Source organism: Crocuta crocuta, unplaced genomic scaffold, assembly GCF_008692635.1.
Source record: "Crocuta crocuta isolate KB4526 unplaced genomic scaffold, BGI_CrCroc_1.0 scaffold602, whole genome shotgun sequence".
NCBI classification, from domain to species: domain Eukaryota; kingdom Metazoa; phylum Chordata; class Mammalia; order Carnivora; family Hyaenidae; genus Crocuta; species Crocuta crocuta.
In genome coordinates, this window is record NW_027529456.1 from 417062 (window position 1) to 434982 (window position 17921).

General features: G+C 34.1%; 1 long non-coding RNA gene and 1 pseudogene across 2 annotated transcripts in view; one reads left to right on the plus strand and one right to left on the minus strand.

The window, feature by feature from the left end:
- Positions 1-17921, minus strand: part of LOC144228855 (uncharacterized) — a 53260-nt gene that overhangs the window by 18745 nt on the left and 16594 nt on the right. The window lies entirely within an intron of this gene.
- Positions 10390-10577, plus strand: LOC144228854 (ATP synthase subunit ATP5MPL, mitochondrial pseudogene; annotated as a pseudogene).

Sequence of the window (17921 nt, forward strand, 5' to 3'; positions counted from 1 at the left end):
TTATCTTTTTCATTTTTTAATTTTCTTTTACTGTTTACATATTTTTGAGAGAGACAGAGAGAGAGAGAGCAGAGGAGGGGAAGAGAGAGACACACACACACAGAATCCAAAGCAGGCTCCAGGCTCTGAGCTGTCAGCACAGAGCCTGCCATAAGGCTCAAACTCACGAACTGTGAGATGATGACTTGAGCCCAAGTCAGAGTTCAACTAACTAAGCTATCCAGGTGCCCCCATACTTTATCTTTTCAAGTAACCCAACATATGATCTACTCCTTTGCCATCATTACATGTTCATAAATCAATGCATGAGGTTAAAACACTCACATCACTTAGAGTATATTAGTATCTGGTTTCTCTATAGTGTTGTGTGTCCTCCTATAAGTTACATGTTTTTTCCCTAAGATCAACAAGAGCTTTTTAGACGTTTGTTTATTTATTTTGTGGTTGGAGGGGTACAGAGAGGTATCCTAAGTAGGCTCCACACTGCCAGCACAGAGCCCAGTGTGGGACTTGAACTCACCAACTGCAAGATCATGATCTGAGCTGAAACCAAGAGTCAGATGCTTAACTGACTGAACCACTCAAGTGCCCTACACAGAGCTTTTTAAAAGCTGTGGTAAAATTATATTTTGCACCCCCTGATGGCTTAATATAAGTTTCTTTATTGCTTATAGCCAGGCATGCATTTTGAATGCTAATATTATTATTATTTCTATTTTGGACATATGCAGCGAGGTTAAAAAATTTCTTTCAGGTCATGACACTAGATCATTTTCTCACATCATACATAAAAATATTTTATTTTTATTTTATTTTATTTTATTTTATTTTAATTATTTTTAAGGAATTTGACATTTTAACTAAAAAAACAGAAAGTGCTTTTAGCTCAGGATACAACATTATGTTACTTAGTTAGACAGTGTATCTGCACTAATACTACTTTGCTCAATATTTTGTTCTCCCAAGAAACTGATTTTGCTACACTTTCTGTCCCTCTGGGACAGAATCTTAGTTGGTAGGTCTAACCTACTGTATAGAACAATGAATTTTTATAATGGAATATTAATATTAATACTGTGCCAAAACCAAGAGATACACCCAGAAAGAACAAGTAAAGGGGAATCTGCTCAAGTAGAACAGACCATAGAAGGAGAACTTGAAAGCTCATCCAGGGCCAATCAAAGGAAATAGTACAGATCTGGGAGAGCACTCAGGAAGAAAAACAAAAATGGGCAACCTACCAGATCAAACACCAACATGCCTCTAGGACCCTAGGTTTTGCTTTGGTTTCTCCTTTTTTGGAAAATTAGGGTATACAGTATTTATGAGAAACTGTGAAATAAACAACTTATTGAAATCATAGTAGAATTCAGCATAAAATAATCTAGAATTTAAAATACACGTGCTTACACACACACACACACACAGGATGGCAAGCTTTGAAGCTTCAAGTTCTCAGTATAAATTGTAACCCCCCCCCCCCAAAAAAGAAAACATTTTAGGAGCAACTGGGTGGCTCAGTCGGTTAAGCATCTGACTTTGGCTCAGGTCATGATCACACGGTTTGTGGGTTCAAGCCCCACGAGGAGCTCTGTGCTTACAGCTAGCTCAGAGCCTGGAGCTGGAGCCTGGTTCAGATTCTATGTCTCCCCCTCTCTCTGATCCTCCCCTGCTCACGCTGTCTCTATCTCTCTTTCAAATATAAATAAAACATTAAAAAATTTTAAAAAGCCCAAAAAACCATTTTAGTTTTCTGAAGAATATATTTAATAATTAATAAATAACAAAATCAATTCAATATAATTATTTTTGTGCAAGGCACACACGTTCATACCACACAACCATAATACACAAAATATTATATACATGAATATGTGTGTGTGTGTACATATGTATGTGTTTAAAATTTTAAGAGTTTCAAAGAGCATGAATTTTCTCCACATAGTTTTGGAATTAATTAATAGATACAAAGCATGAGAGGAGTAGAGATTATCATCTTTAATAGTGATACATGTTAGATTGAAATACATGACTCGAATGTACACTAAATAAATTTTCTAACCCATTAAAAAATGGTGGACAGAAGATCAGGCTGTGTATTACAATAAATGAGAATAGACTTTCTTAAATAAAATGAGAGTGGAGCTGATTGATCTGACTATGCTCAGTCCAACAGAGTTTGAGTCCAAGGAAGTTTCTTTAAATGGAACATAAGGTGTCAAGCATAATTGTATGTGTTTGTGTGTATGAATCTGCACCCAGTTTTATAGATATAAGACTCCTCCTAATGTTTTCAGCATTCTCCTTTCAGTTTCAGAAATTCTTATTGAGTTGTTTGCATTGAGCCAAATTTAAAAAGGCTTTGTCAGAAAGCATATGCTTATATACATATTGCTTTAAGAACTATCTAATATCTTGCTGTCTCTTTTTGGTATTAATTATGTGAATTTACAGTATTCTTAAAGGATATTACAAATCACTCCTTTCACTTATGAGCAGATTAAAAGTTAAAAGAATTTCAGTGAGCCACACAATGGACTTTGTTAATGACCACAGATTTTAAAATGCAAAATAATTTTTGTACAAAAGAAATTGAAAAGATAAAACCTGATCAATTTATACAGAGGGGTTCAGCAAACTGTGACTATTTTAACACCAATATATTTATTTATTCCTCAACAATTATTCTCTACTGTATGCCAGATACTTTAGTAATTACTAAGACACAAGAATAAAGCATATAGTGAGATATGTTATATAAATAAAGGATTATAATGTACCCTGGTAAATATTGAGTAGAATGCTTCCTTTCCTTCTATTATAAAAGGAGGGGCATTTGGGTGGTTCAGTCAATTGAGTATCCTACTCTTGATTTGAACTCAGGTTATGATCCGAAGGTCATGGGACTGAGCTTCGGGGTCGGGCTCTGTGCTGAGTGTCAAGCCTGCTTAGGGTTCTCTCTCTTTCTTCCTCTTCCTCTCTCCCCGACTTGCACTCTCTCTCTCTAAAAATAAAACTAAATAAACAATAAAAATGAAAGGAATGCAATCTACTTTATTCTGAACAAAGGGAGTTTTGAAATGAACATAATCATAGTCTTTTCACCCCTCACTCTTCCACAAAATAGGAGCAATGCTAATCTGAATGGTTAAAATCTAGGGTGTTCACTGGGACATGTGTTTATCAGGAGATAGGATCACTGACTTGTAAGGTCATGGGTTCTATTACATTAACTCTTCTACCAGAAACTGGATGCTAATCAAATGCTCAATACTCCAAGGCACTGAATAGTAGCTAACTGGACTGAGTCTACCATGCAGATTGACTTTGCTCTACTTTTTATGGTCTACTTTTTAGGCATAGAGAAAGAGGTTTTAACATGCCATGGTGTTTGACCTGTTTTATTAAGAACCGCTGTAGGTTAAGGGTTATTGGAAATTTGCTTGTAGAATAACAGAGGCAATAGTTTGGATTATTGGATTTCATCTTTTTTTCCTCTTTATATTTTATTAGTTAGAAGAAAGCATGACTCACAAGGAAAAAATGTGTGGTAATGGATGTTAACTAGTCTTATTGTGATGATCATTTTGTGACATATAAAAATATTGAATTATGTTCTGTATCTGAAGTTAATAAAATGTTATAGGTCAGTTATGTCTCCAAAATAAAAGAAAAGAGCAGGAGTGATTTATATCTCAAATTACAAAATACTATGGGACAAACCTGAGAGGGTAAGGGTAAAATTTGAATGTGTGTGTCTGTTATTTTAAATAAGGAGGGTTTTTTTTTACAGAAGAATCTCAGCTTTGAGAGCCAGAAGTATCTGTAAATGGTTACAGACCTTGAATGGCAGGCAAGGTATTTTTAATTTTAATGATAATAAGAATTAATATTCATAGAGTACTTATAATGGGCCAGGTTTTATGCTAAATGCTTTACATGGAATATCTCATTTACTCCTCAGAGCACCTGAATAAGGATAATAATATTAGCAGCGGCATTTTAGTGAATGTTTCAAATGCCCTGACTATTCCAAGTGATATAAATAAACTATCACATTTACTTCCCAGAAGAACCCTATGAAGTAAGTGTATACTATTATTATCTCCGTCTAACAGATAAGTCATTGGAGACATAGATTTTAAATAAATTGCCAAACATCACATAGATATTACTTCGCATATGTTCTGATACCAAAGGTTCTATTGTAGGAAATGATTCTTTAAACACTCTCATGAACAGAAAACTGTAGCACAATAGATAATCTTAGCTTTAGAAATGTCAGTGAGAAAACCAGAAAGTATCAGGGAATGAAGAAAACCAGGAAACTACTTGGAGAACTTGAAGGCTGAACTAGTCTTACGTGAAAGGAAACAGAAATGGAACCAGAATAATGTATCTGGAACTAAAAGCTTTCAAATGCGGAAAAAGGAAAGAGGAAGATATTTTATTCATGACAAAATCAGTGAGGATTTCTTGGGCTCAGAGAAAACTAACAGAGGGGAAAAGGAAGATCTCAGAGGGTAAACAAAAATGTTTCCCTAGAGGGAAATCCTCTCCAAAGTGTTATTGAGAGACTTTTTCTTAAAGTTAAGATAGGAAGTCAATAGCAGAGAAGCAACTAAAGAAATTTTCTGACATGACTGGGATAGCTACATTTGATATTTATATCATATCTGAATGGATCTGTGGAGGGAAGACTGGGAATTTCGGTTAGCCTCTCTCAGACAACAATCAGTAAATACAGAAGTTGTTGACAGAAACTCAGATTTAAAAAGCACAAGGTGAACAGGCAACCATATAACAAGTTCCAAAACTAAGTTAAAATTTAGATTGACTGAAGTGTTCCCACTGTAGACATATACAGCAAAGACAGGTTATAAGATTAGGATTTGTCTGACTAACAGACATTTTGTGCTGCTTTGATTTCATATTTTATACTACTGAAGAATTTACTAGGCAATTTTTGACTTAATGTGTTATCAATGCTAGTGTTTTTCTTTTTTAAGAGTTTTGTATAATGAACAAATACATAGATTAAAGTGGGTTTAAGGGAGAAGAGAGGGCAGTACTCAAAGAGGAAGAGTAGAGCAAATGAATCTGATAAAAGAATATAGATAATAGAGGCCCCAAAACTATCAGATATAACTGTCCTACATCTGTACAGATGTTCCCAAAAGAAATAGAATCAGTAGGTATTATCAGTAGGTATGTATATATAATACATGTGTATTTGTATTAAAATATAATTAACATTTTATTTATAAATTAAAGGAGATTTATTATGACAAATTAGCTCATGCAATTATGGAGACTGAGAAGTCCCACAGCCTGCTGAGCAAGCTAGAGACCCAGGAAAGCTAGTGATATAATTCAGTCCAAGTCCAAAGCCTTGAAGACCAGGGGAACCAGTGGTTTAAATCTCAGTCTAAGGGCTGAGAAGGTGAGATGAAAGTACAGACTCAAGCAGGAGGGCAGGAAGTTTCCTCTGCTTTTTGTTCTATGCAGCCTTTCTGAAGAATGGAGAGGACCATCTATATTACTTAGTCACCAATTCAAATGCTAATATCCAGAAATATCATCACAAACACACTCAGAAATGTTCGATCTGAGTACCTCATGTTTAGTCAAGTCGATACATAATATTAACTAGTATTTACTACTATTATTAGTGTTAATCAGTTGTTGCTGTAGTAATGCTGTATAACAAGCTATTCCATATCTCAATGGTTTACAACAAAATCCTTCACTCTGCCCCTGGATTGTGGTTCAGCTGACCTAGGATTGGATTGACTGGGTAATGCTGCTTTAGACTGTAGATCCATTGTCTTGCAGTAGGGATGCAACTGCTTTTGCTCTGGGCTCTAGACTGAGATGTGGCTCTCTTAAGTATGTGCTTCTCCTAGAGGAAAACAAGATCACAAACTGATTCAAGGACTTTTTTTGAAAACCTGTATTAACATTGCATTAATCAAAGCAAGTCAAATATCCAAGCCTAATATCAACATGACAGGGATACAGTCTGTACTCTGAGTGGGAGATGGAAACAAATGAATTATTTACAAATAGTCCAAACTGCTCTGAGACAATAATAGTATCACTCAGACTACAAACTAAATTTCAAGGATTCTAAGATCATGATTTTTTTTTCAGATTGAATGAACTTTCTGATGAGAGGAACCCATCTCTCAGAAGGCAATAGATGGAGTCAGTCTGAATCGTAAACTTGAAAAAGAGTTGTAAATAGAAGCAATAGAAGGCTCACTGATAATATTAACAAATGAATGCACTCAAGACTAGTTAATTCTTGGATTTCTTAGTTCTAGTAAATCCCAGATCCATGGAGACCATACCATATTTTGAGTATGATAATAGTCTAGCTCTGTGGGTCTTAAATTTTACTCATGGGCTTCAGTTAGCTTAACAGAGCATACTCTGCAGACAAGGAGGATATAGCCTGAGTGGGAGAGTGGGAGAGAGTAATGAGGATATACAATTAAGAGAAAACAGTTTAAATGAGAAATGAGGCTGGGTTGAGATGACACTGACTAAGTTTATAGGAACCTTTGCAAATTAACAGTGTTTAAAGATCTGAAGAAACTCAACACAAATGTATATCTACTTAATAGGAACTTATTTATATACTTGTTTATGTTAAAAATAACTTTCTTTTTTTTTTAATGTTTTATTCATTTCTAGGAGACAGAGAGAGACAGCGTGAGCAGGGGAGGGTCAGAGAGAGAGAGGGAGTCACAGACTCTGAAACAGGCTCCAGGCTCTGAGCTGGCAGTCAGCACAGAGCCCGACGCGGGGCTCGAACCCACGAACCGCGAGATCATGACCTAAGCGAAAGTCGGACGCTTAACCGACTAAGCCACCCAGGCTCGCCTATGTTAAAAATAACTTTCACTCATTAAATATACATGTGAAGAGTGGAAAGAGAATCCAAAGAGAGGAATAAGATGGTTATTTGTAGCATATGTTATCAAAAAGAAAGAAAGAAAGAAAGAAAGAAAGAAAGAAAGAAAAAGAAAGAAAGAAAAAAGAAAGAAAGAAAGAAAGAAAAAGAAAAGGAGAAGGAAAGAAAGAATTAATACCTAAAATATATCAGAATATCTCCTTTATGGAAAAAAGAAATGTTAAACAACCAAAAAGAAAGGGGATAAAAAAACACTTAACATGCACACATGAGCATGCACACATGTGCACACACACTTAAGAAAGTAAATAACAATTAAAGACATATCAGTTCATAGTAATTCAAAATGCAAACTAAATATCGGTGAAATACCATTTTACACTGATCAGATTGAGAAGAATGTAAAAGCCTGACAAAACCAAATTCTGGCAAAGATGTTAACAGGGAATTTGCTACATTATTGTGAAAATTTTCCCAATGATTTTGGAAAATCATGTGGCATTACCTAGAAAAATTTGACAATGAACATAATACACAACCCAGAAATTCCATTCCTAGGTATATGCTATAGAGCTGCACTGTCCAATACAATGTTCAGTAGCCATATGTGGTGATTTCAATTTCAATTTAAATAAAATCATACTAAAACCACATTTCAAGTATTATATGTTCATATATGACATGTGACTAATGGCTACCATTTTGGACTGCACAAACAAGGACTAGAACATTTTCATCATTCATATTACTAAGAGACATAAAAATAACCTTTACAATATTATTTATGATACCCATAAACTAGAAATAACTGAAAGGTCCAAAATTTTAGAATGAATAAGACAGTTATGCTATAGGCATGCAATTCTATACCACAAAAAAATGAAAAATTAGAACTATTCCCAACACACTGGATAAATATTAAATGAGTACACTTGATAATAATTCCAATTATGTAAAGGCCAACCAAAACCCAAATCTAAGAACCAAAATTGTATTATATTGATTGGATTGGTACATTAAGAAACTCATAATGAAAGTCAAGGAAATTACATACCTAGATACGTATACACATACACACATACGCACACACAGAGGGTGGGGGCAGAGAATGAATGAATGAAAATGAGAAGGGTCCATATTATCTTAAATTTTCCAGACTCAGTACTTTCAAACAACCATCTGTGATAGGGATGGAGGGAAAAATGAGAAGTTTTCATAAGATGTATAATATTTAAAGAAAGAGAAAGATATTCAAATAAAAACATCCATCAGGAAGTTTTGAAATCAGAAAGATGGGTCTGGGCCGAAATTATAGATATAAGAATGAGCCATGTAGGGATAATAGCTGAAGCTGGGAAATTAGGTAAAAGCCTTAAGTACCAAAGCTTCTCCCTGTAAGGAGAACCACAGAAGAGAAAAGGAGAAGCAAAGAAGGAAAGATAAATCTTCTTTAATGGACTTATTGCAGTTTGCCCAAAGCAATTTACCCTGCATGTATTCTGTGCACAAGTGCTGTAGATTTCCCATATCGCAGTGGAATAAATTTATCTGAATTTCTCCTGCTTCTGAAAATAAATCCTGGCATTAAACCTTTGCATGTTTAACTTTTATCTATTTTAGAAACAACAGAACAGAAATGTCAGCTGAAACTTCATTTCTCGGCATAAGCCTCTGTTGCCCACTGCCCCCTGGCCTAAATCAGGTATATTGATAAACTCACTGTCTGTATTCTCTTTGTAGCAATGAGCACAGATTGAAATGCTAAATCTTCCATACCCATATGGCTGCTTTATTATAATTACCTTCTCCATTAAATTCTACCAAAGTGAGAAACATGTCATTTTAATTCACCATTTTATTTCTAGTTCATGTGCATAGGAGGTGAAAAACATGTGTTTTTGGAACACCTGACTGAATGAATAAATGAATGAATGATTGAATGAATGAATGAATCAGTCAATCAATACATCAATTAGAACCTTGTTCATTTGCACTTGCCATGCACCTCTGGGCATCATGTATATAAATTAAGGGCAGGGATGAAATGAAGTATACATTTCCTCTACTTTGGAGGTCTTTTAGACATTTTCCATAATCACATACATGAAACACAAAAATCCTCCTTCTCACAGGACAGAACACAGGATCATAAATGCACAAATATAAAAAAGAAGAAAACTAAGTTTAGCTAAACATGTAAACTATCAATAAATTGAAGTCAACAGCCCTTGTCTCTTGTTTCTTTGCCCACTTATCCACATTTCAAGGGTGAGGGTGAAATATTCATTCTTCAGGTTTCTTGAATTCTTTTCCACCCATTGGTTTTCATAAAATTTTTGATTTTTATGTGCTTTCAAGTGACTTTATTTCAAAGTGCTATCAGACCTAAAGACATTTTATCTTGTGTCTTTAATTGTGTAACGGATGATGCTAAAACTATCAAGCATCCAAGATAAGTGGGCTTTCCGTTCACACAAAGGATTTTTTCTCTACAAAGTGGGAAAGGTGATATAGATACATTTGACTTCATTCATTATTTTGTCACTTCAGAATCAAATGGATTCTGAAAAGAATAGACACTAGTCTTAGAATTTTGGAAAAGTTCATTTTTTCCTTCTCTTTGTATTTTCAGGGTAACTGTTGTTAAATGGTTTGCTAAGCCCTAATCATTAAAGACTTTACACAGTTAAATTTGAGGATTAGGTATTTACCAATTCCCAGATTTAGAAATTAATCCAGGATGTACATGAACTGAAATTGGCATATACGTGCTTTCAACTCTACCAGATGTTCTGAGAAATCTTTGGAAACTTAGGGATTACTACCAGCATTTGATTTGGTGCAACTCATTTGGCTAGATCTGTCAGAATGAATGGATTTACTCAGCAATATTTGACACAAAGAAATATAGGAAAATTCATATAGATGTATCCTGCCTGGATTTTAAGACATTTTGACTTCAATTCTTCTAACATGAGAAGATTTTGATTGTATATTTCTGACTAATTTTGGGAAAAAATAGTGTTCAAAATAAAAGTTTTTTGAGATTATATAAATTAAACTTAAAAAGTTTCAGAACTCTGTTACCAATTTGATGGAAAAACATTCAAACTTTTGTAAAAGTCTGAGTAAGTTTACGTCTGGATGGGTACCTTTTTTTGTCAGAAACATTCCAGGTTCCTACAAATTCTAATAAACCTTGAACTGTCAAATCAAGTTGACTAATAAAAGAGTCAATTAGGTTCTGTAAATAAAAATAACATTTAAGACAGAATAATCAATTGTTGTTATCTGTCTGTCGCAAAGATTCAGAAAGATATGTGGACATTTTCTTAGATACTGGCTAAGACAATTAAGCTAAACAAGACATTGCAATTTTACATTCTCAAGAGGAATCATATGACTCAGTGACTTTTCTTAGTTGTTGGCTGACCTGATGGGGCATCCTGATCTGGAAGTCCTGTGCTGAGATGCTTCAAAGCCTTGTTAAAAATGTTTGGGACCTCATAAAGTCTGACTATACTCAGATTTACCAGGAGATTTGGGTAGGAATTGGGTTGATGAGCTTCATCATTTATAAAACCTGGAATGATGATAAAAGAAGTAAAGTAAAGCTTTGAAATCTTTGAGTCCTGCACCTGCTAATGGTCATCATTAACCGGTTTTACTTCGGAGTACGCATCAGATGGAATGTCAGTCTGGCTGCCAATCTCAGCAAGCTCTGTTAGATAGGAACATGGAACATTGCTGTGCACTTGTAGATGTATTGCTTCCTTTCTGACATGGATAAATGTACCCAGGATGTGGTAAAAAAAAAAAAAAAGAGGAATCAAGTCAAAATTGTAGTCAATAGCCTGGGCAGTTTGCTTCTAGAAGCCCTGTTTAAACTGTTGGATCAAATCTTAGGTCCTTTTAATACTGAAATCTCTTGTTGCATGGTTACCAGTGGTAGCAGGAAATTTCAAGAGAACCAGAGACTTGTTTTTTAACTTAAGTATTTTTTTGGACACTTTTCTAATCACAGATAACTGTCTGACCTAAAGTGTTATGCCAGAATCAGAAGTGAATGTAATACATGGTTTTCTAGAAATCTTTGTTCATTTTGCTTGTACATTTATTTCTAACTTATCTATTTATTTCTAAAAATTATTTGAGGCAACATAAGCTTTACAAACAACTTTACAAAAAAACAGTCTGGAGGAGAGCATAGGAAACTGAGGTAAAAGGTTTATTCTAAGCTTGCTGGTATACAAATCAAGATGAAAATTATATATTTATATATATAGGTTTATATAACATTAGGAGGCCTATCAGGTACTCACATGACATAATTATTTTCCAGAGATGTCAAGGAAAAAGTCTAAAATAAATGTTTACATAAAAATTTTATTAGACTGTATTTAGCCTTGTTGTTATGTAAGCTCATCAATACGTTAGATTCGATGCAAGTAATTTGCAATTTATTGTGGAAGTCTCTACTTTTTTATTATAAGTTAGTTGGATGGAAGGAAAATAGGCATTATATTCCTTTATTCTCTTTCCAAACCCAAAAATATGTTGGGCAATATTAAGTGCATACCTAGAGCTTAAAATTATAGAGTGGAGGAGATGATAAAAGATTGTAAGTGTTCATTTCTTGTTATACCAGGTGTTGAAAACAAATAATTCTTGGGATTCTTCTTATGGACATGTTAAATTATCAGCTATGTAGGAAATTTTCATTGGGTCTACTAGGAGATATCTACTAACAGAAAGTAAATCATGGTTGCAATAATAGTAAGTTTTCTTAATTTTATTTACAGTAAATAATTAAAAAGAAAGATCAGTTTGGAATTGTTAACAGCAAACCCCATAGCAACCTTCTGAAAATTTCAAGTAATTTTCTTTTTAATGTTAGTAACTAAACTGGGACACTCCTCAGTTTAGTTTCTTTAGATACTTATAATTTTTAGTATTATAGGATTTAGTGATGTGTTTTTATGAATAAAGTTTATTTTTAAGTTTTAGATTTACAGAAAAACTGAGCAGATAATAAAGGGTGCCCATATAACTCCGCACCACCCCCAGAATAATTTCTACTATCATTATATTAATATGGCATAATTGTGACAATTAATGAATCAATGTTGATATATTATTAACAAAAATATGTAGTCTATTCAGAGTCCCTTAGGTTTTATCTAATGCCTTTTTTTGCTCTGGGAACCCATCCATGCTACCATGTTCCATTCAGTTGTAAAGTCTTGTTAGTCTCCTCTGACCTGTGGCAGTTTCTCAGACTTTCCTTGTTGTTGATGACTTTAAAAGTTTTGAGTACTATTAGATAGGTATATTATAGGATAGCCCCTATTGAAATTTGGTTGATGTTTTTCTCACTATCAGACTGGAGTTATGAGGGAAAAAACACAGAGGTACAGTACTATTTTTGTGACATTATATCAAGGGTATATACGATCAAATTGACTTGTTACTGATAAAGTTGACCCTGATCGCTGTGACTGAGGCAGAGTTTGTCAGGTTTTTCCACTGTATAGTTTCTCTTTATTCCCTCTTTCCAGACTCTTTGTAAGGAAATTGGTATTCAGAGCCCAAGTTTGAGGAGTAGATGTTATGCTCCTCCTTTGATAGAATAAAATATCTACGTAATTTATTTGGAATTTGTCTGCACAAGACATTCATGTTTTTTCCTCCATTTATTTTTTATTTACTCATTCATTCATTTGTGCAAATGTGGATTCATGATATTTATGTGATTGCCTTAATAGTTCTGGTTTGGCCATTGGGAGTTCTTTCATTTGTCTCCTGTGCTCCTTTGACATAACCCTGAAAAAAATTATTTATTTTTTAACTTCTCTCTCTCTTTCTCTCTATTTATTTATTTTAAGGAGAGCCTGCATTCAAGTAGTGGAGGGGCAGAAGGAGAGGGAAGGAGAGAATCTGTTTTTTTTAATATTTATTTTTGAGATATATAGAGAAAGACAGAGTGTGATCAGGGGAGGGGCAGAGAGAGAGAGGGAGACACAGAATCCAAAGGAGACTCCAGGCTCTAAGTTGTCAGCAGAGAGCCCAATGTGGAACTCACAAGCTGTGAGATCATGAACCAAGCTGAAGTCAAATGCTTAATCGACTGAGCCACTCAGGCTTTTCAAGGGAGGGGGAGAATCTTAAGCCATTTCCATGCTCAGCAGGGAGCCCAACATGGGGCTGGAACTCAGGACTATGAGATCATGACCTGAGCCAAAATCAAGAGTCTGATGCTTAACTGAATCAGCCTCCCAGATGCTCCAGAGAAAATGCCTTTCTTTCTGACATTACAAAATGCCTCAAGCTCCTGTTGTATATTCCCTACCCCTGGCATAGAATCAATGATTTCCCAAGGAATACTGTTTTTTTTTTTTTTAACTGGAAAATTGAAACCACAATCAGAGTGCTAAATGTGTCCACAGCTGTTACTCCAGTGTCATTTCTTTTAGGCACTCTCAACTGACAAAGCCAAGAATTATATGTAATTACATTAATATGTGTTAATACACCTATCTATAATTATTTATCTATAAATACATCTATATCCATATTAAATGTAAGTTCTTAACTAATGTCTGTAATTCTAATCCATTTTCAACTGCATCATTTAGCCTCCTCTTGCACAGCTATAAATTTCCATTCCAACAGTAAGAAGCCTGGATCCCATCATACCATCCATTTACTTAATATTCAATTCATGTTTACTTGAATAGTAGTATTTGCATTTTTAATGTGTACTCCCATAAGAATCAGTTTTATCTTATCTTTCCCTTATCAACAGTATTAATTATTTAGATCAGACATTTATAAAGCATGTAACTCAAAAAAGGCAGAATATACCATCTTCTCAACCTTATATGCAACGTACACCAAGATAAAACACATTCCAAGCTATACAATACACTGAAACTTTTTTTAAGTTTTTAACTTTAATCATATAGTGTAACTGCATTCCTTAATCAAGTCTATTTCTTGATTTATCTCTCTCTCTCTCTCTCTGAGTCTCATTTCCCCTTTGCTCCTTTGTTTTGTTTCTTAAATTCCACATATGAGTAAAATCATAATATTGCTCTTTCTCTAACTGACTTATTTACTTAGAATTATACTCCCTAACCCCCATCCATGTTGTTGGCAATGGCAAGATTTCATTCTTTTTTCTGTGGCTGAATAATATTCCATTATATATATACCACATCTTCTTCATCCATTCACCAATCAATGGACACTTGGGCTGCTTCCATATCTTAGCTATTATGAATAATGCTGCTATAAACATCAGGGTTCATGTAGCTCTTTGAATTAGTTTTTTTTGTTTTTGTTTTTGTTTTTGTTTTGTTTTGTTTTGGTAAACACACATTAGTGTGATTGCTGGATCATAGAGTAGTTCTATTTTTAACTTTCTGAGGAAACTGCATACTGTTTTCCAGAGTGGCTCGGCCAGTTTGCATTTTCACCAATAGTGCAAGAGTGTTCCTATCTCTCCACATCCTTGTCAACACTTGCTGTTTCTTGTATTGCTGATTTTAGCCATTTCTGACAGGTGTGAAGTGATATCTCATTGTAATTTTGATTTGTATTTTTCTGATGATAAATTATGATGGGCATCTGTTCATATGTCTGTTGACCATCTGAATGTCTTCTCTGGAAAAATGTCTTTTCATGTCTTCTGACCATTTTTAATTAGATTATTAACTTTTTGGGTGTTGAGATTGATAAGTTCTTTATATATTTTGGACACTAACCCTTTATTGGACATGTCATTGCCAAATATCATTTCCCATTCCATATGTTGCCTTTCAGTTTTGTTGATTGTTTCCTGCCTGTGCAGAAGCTTTTTATTTTGATAAAGTCTCAATACTTCAGTTTTGCTTTTGTTTTCCTTGCCTGAGGGGACTTATCTAGAAAAAAGTTGCTACTGGTGATGTCAGAGAAATTACTGCCTGTGTTCTTTCCTAGGGTTTTTATGTTTTAAGGTCTTAAATTTAGGACTTTAATTCATTTTGAATTTATTTTTATATGTGGTGTAAGAAAGTCATCCAGTTTCATTCTTTTGCATGTTACTGTACAGCTTTCCCAACATCATTTGTTGAAAAGACTGGATTTTTCCCACTGGATATTCTTTTATTTTTTGTCAGAGATTAATTGACCATATAGTTATGGGATGATTTCTGGGTTTTGTATTGTGTTCTATTGATCTATGGGTCTATTTTTGTGTTAGTGTCATTCCTGTTTTGATTACTATAGCTTTGTAATATAACTTGAAATCCAGAATTGTGATGCCCTCAGCTTTCCTTTTCTTTGTCAAGATTGCTTTGGGTATTCAGGGTCTTTGTGGTTCTATGCAAATTTTAGGATTGTTGTAGTTCTGAGAAATTCTATTGATATTTTGAAAAGGGTTGCATTATATGTGGAGATTTGCTAAAAATAAATATATTTTTTAAATGTTTTATTTGAGAGAGAGAGAGGACAAGAGAGCAGGGGAGAGGGGCAGAGGAAGGAGAGAGAGAGAGAGAGAAAGAGAGAGAGAGAGAGAAAGAGAGGGAGAACATCTAAAGCAGGCTCCATGCTTTGCACAGCGCTTGATGTGGGGCTCAATCCCACGACTCTGGAATCATGAACTGAGCTGAAATCAAGAGTCAGACTCTCAACCGACAGCCACCCAGGCATGATGTACTGGTAGTACAGACATTTGAACAATGTTTGTTCTTCCATGAGCGTGGAATATCTTTCCATTTCTTTGTGTCATGTTCAATTGCTTTCATCAGTGTTTACAGTTTTCAGAGTACAGGTCTTTCACCTGTTTGGTTAGGTTTATTTCTAGGTATCATACTTTGGGTGCAAAAATAAATGGGATTTTTAAAAAAATTCTCTTTTTCCTGTTTCATTATTGGTGTACAAAAATGCAACAGATATCTGTAGATTCATTTTGTATCCCTTGACTTTACTTAATTTTTTAAATCATTTTTTGGAGTTTTTTGGTGGAGACTTTCAGGTTTTCAGTATGTAGTTACACCATATATAGTATTATATCATCTGCACACTGAAAGTTTTACTTCTTCCTTACCAATCTGGAGCCTATTATTTCTTTTTGCTGTCCAATTGCTATGACTAAGACTTCCTTTACCATGTTGAATGAAACTGGTGACAGTGGATATCCTTGTCTTATTCCTGAACTTAGGCGAAAGGATCTCAGTTTTTTCCCCATTGAGGATAATATTAGCTGCATGTTTCTCACATATGGCCTTCATTATGTTGAGGTATGTTCCCTCTATACCTACTTCATTGAGGGTTTTTCTCATGAATGGATGTTGTACTCTGTGAAATGCTTTTTCTGCATCTATTTAAATGATCATATGGCTCTTACCCTTTCTCTTATTGATGTGATGTATCAAGTTGATTGGCTTGTGAACACTGAACCACCCTTGTAACCCAGGAATAAATCCCACTTTATCATGGCCATTGATTTTTCTAATGTACATTTGGATTCATGTTGTTATTGAAATACTTGTTGAAGATTTTTGCGTATATGTTCATCAGAAATATTGGCTTATATTTCTCTAATATTGGTGATGTCTTTATCTGGTTTTGGTATCAGGATGATACTAGCTTCACAAAATGAATTTGGAAGATTTCATTCCTTTTCTATTTTTTGGAATAATTTGAGAAGAATAGGTATTAACTCTTCCTTACATGTTTCATAGAATTTTCCTGTTAAGCCACTGGTACTGGACTTTTGTTCATTGGGAGATTTTTTGACCACTGATTCAATTTCTTTGCTGTTAATCAGTCTCTTGAAATGTTCTATTTCTTCCTGTTTCAGTTTCGATGGGTTACATGTTTCTAGGAATTTATTCATTTCTTCTATGTTGTTCAATATTTCGGCATATTGTTTTTAATAATATTCTTTTATAATCATTTAAATTTCCATGTGCTTTTGTTATTTCTCCTCTCTTATTTGTGATTTTATTTATTTGAGTACTTTCTCTTTTTTTCTTGATGAGTCTGGCTAGAGATTTATCACTTTTGTTGTTTTCAAAGAACAAGCTCCTATTTTATTAATCCATTGTTTTCTTTTGTTATTAGTTTCTATGTCATTTATTTCTACTTTAATATTTGTTTCCTTCCTTCTGCTGGTGTTAGATTTTGTTTGCTATTCCTTTTTTAGCTCCTTTAACTAAGCTTAGTTTGAGATTTTTCTTGCTTCTTGATATAGGACTATATTGCTATAAACTTCCCTCTTAGAACAGTTTTTGCTGCACACCAAAGAGTTTTAATCATTGTATTTTCATTTTCATTTGTTTCCATGTACCTTTTAATTTCTTCTTTGATTTCCTGTTTGACTCATTCACTGGTTAGTTGTATGTTATTTAACCTCCATATATTTATAGCATTTCTAGATTTTTTCTTGTAGCTAATTTCTAGTTTAATAGCATTGTGGTCAGAAAATATCCATGGTATAACTTCAATCTTTTTAAAATTTGTTGAGGCCTATTTCAGGTCCTAATCTATTCTAGAGAATGTTCCTTGTACACTTGAAAAGAATGTGTAGTCTGCTCCTTTAGGATGGAATGTTCTGCATATATCTGTTAAATCCATTTGTTCCAGTGTGTCATTCAAAGCCATTGTTTTCTTGTTGATTTTCTGTTTAGATGATCTGTCCATTGCTGTAAGTGGGGTGTTAAAGTTCCCTACTTTTATAATATTATTATTGATTAGTTACTTTATGTTTATTTGTTTTCTGGCTTTAGAAGTTTTTATTTAAATTCTAGTTTTAACATACACTATAATATTAGTTTCTGGTGTACAATATAGTGATTCAACACTTCCATACAACATTACAACATCCGGTGCTCATCACAAGTGCACTCCTAATCCCCACTACTTATTTAACCCATCCTCCTGCCTACCTCAAATCTGGTATCTTTTATGTTTGTTTGTTTTTTAATTACTTAATTTATTTTTAAATTTACATACAAGT